The 1,928-nt window shown below is 44.4% G+C and overlaps 1 long non-coding RNA gene across 1 annotated transcript; it reads left to right on the forward strand.

Annotated features, from left to right (window-relative positions):
• Nucleotides 1-340: 340 nt before the first annotated feature.
• On the forward strand, nt 341-1,709 carry LOC133245287 (uncharacterized). The gene is made up of 2 exons (XR_009735624.1): nt 341-487; nt 1,180-1,709. It is a non-coding gene; the product is annotated as an uncharacterized LOC133245287 (long non-coding RNA).
• Nucleotides 1,710-1,928: the final 219 nt, after the last annotated feature.

The raw sequence follows: 1,928 nt of genomic DNA on the forward strand, positions 1-1,928 counted from the left end.
GGGTTAAGGTATGTCCTTTTAGTAAACCCTGGTTTCTACCATCAAAGGAAACAAAGGCGAGTGCTGGCAGGTGAAATGGAGTGGAGTGATGAATTTTACATACCAGATGCTTGGAGAGCTGGGGAGTGGGGGAAGTACCAAGTCTGACAATGGAAGAGGAGCACCATTGTCAAAGAATTCCTCATATTTCCTGGCTGGTGCACAACATTGGCCAAGGGAGTATGTGACAAAGTATTGAATGAATCACCCTATACTTCCTCAGTGAAGATAAGGAAGCCCATGGACAAGGGAGCTATGTGATATCAGCATGAGTGTGGCAAGTTACTTTTGAGATTGGAAGCATGTGGTATTTGGGGTGGGAAACAAGTGCATCATGAGAGTGCTAGGCTGTTCCCCTGGGTGGAGCTCTCTGATCCTGATAAAAGGAGTTTCCATCACAGTGCTGCTAGCTTCGTGATACTCAGTTAGGTCTTCTTTGGAGCCTCTGGTGAGTACAACTCTTAGAGGTCTTTTTGGCACTTGGCTGGCAGAGTTTCATCTGAGGGTAGAAGTGACTTTACTTTAGCCATTTAGTATTCTCTATGGGAAAAAGAAGATAATGTGTTTTAGGAGTATATTTTGTTAATTGGTCTTGAATGCCATCTTGAATGTGATGAGAGACTTGGAATCAGAGGCACAATCTTCCCCTGCGGGAGAGTAAGTGAGACGAGATGCTGTGCTGTAGCATATCCTACATTAGTTCCAAATGCATCATTCTCAGCATTCAATCCCACTGAATGCTAGATTTGGGCCTTTGCATTTCTCCTCAGAAACCAACAGCAAGTCAGTTAGACTAGCAAACAAGACCTCATGGGAGGTATAAGTAGAGACTTATTCTGAGATTGGCTACAATTTTAATATCCAAATTCTTCTTCTTCAGACTATATCTGTACTGAGAGTAGACCTGTGTAGGAAATTTTGTCTTTAGAAAGTGGTAGGATGAGAGATTAACCAGAAAAGACTGAAGGTCTGGGGCAAGAGGTGCTAAAAATGAAGGGTAAAGAAGCTACAAAAAACCACAAGGACTACATTAGGGACCATAAAGGGTTCTTGGAAATGGGAGGGTTGTTGGCTCAGCTAATTGTTCTACTTACTAGTAGGACTCTCTGTTATGAACAATGTTGCCTGTTTGTATTTCAGATTCTGTGAGACCCAGGAAGGATGTCTCACCACCCGCATCCCCATCCACATCCGCATCCACATCAGCATCACCATCAGTGCAAGGAGCCCTGCCATCCACCTCCAAAAGTGTGCCCACCCAAGTGCCATGAGCCTTGCCCACCTCATCCATGCCCACCTCCACTGGGCCAGAAGAAATGCCCTCCTGGGCCACCATGCCCACCTTGCGAGCAGAAGTGTCCACCCAAGTGGAAGTAATAGCACCAGATTTCACCTGGACCAAGAAACAAGATCCAGGCTCTTCCATTGTCCTCTCTTCAGCCGTGGTGATGGACTGCATCTTCCTTAATCTCCCTCCTCAACTGACAGCTGACAGAGAAAAGGCTTGCTTCCTGAAGCTGACACCACGTTGTTGGAAGAAAAGCAGCAGGATCATCGCTTGATCTCTCTGTGCCATGTGCCCGTCTGTAATCTGCATTGTGATCTCTACCCCATGAGCAATTAGTGTGTCTATTCTTTTGCTTCTCCAGTAAAGCACATTCATACTTGAACCCATAGTTCTCTCTTTTTTTGTGTGTGTATAATGTTTTTAATCTCTTATGTCGACTACAAGTATTCTGAGTGTTCCTTTCCATTCCCATTGGATTATCAGAGTTAGACTTTTTCATTTGTGAGTTCAGCTTTGCCTGAAATATGTCTTTTGGACTGGCTACATCAAAGAATTCTTTTATTGGTTTCAAGCCCATTTCTATCTCTTCCCACCTTGTAAG

Source organism: Bos javanicus, chromosome 3 (assembly GCF_032452875.1).
Source record: "Bos javanicus breed banteng chromosome 3, ARS-OSU_banteng_1.0, whole genome shotgun sequence".
In the NCBI taxonomy this organism is placed as follows: domain Eukaryota; kingdom Metazoa; phylum Chordata; class Mammalia; order Artiodactyla; family Bovidae; genus Bos; species Bos javanicus.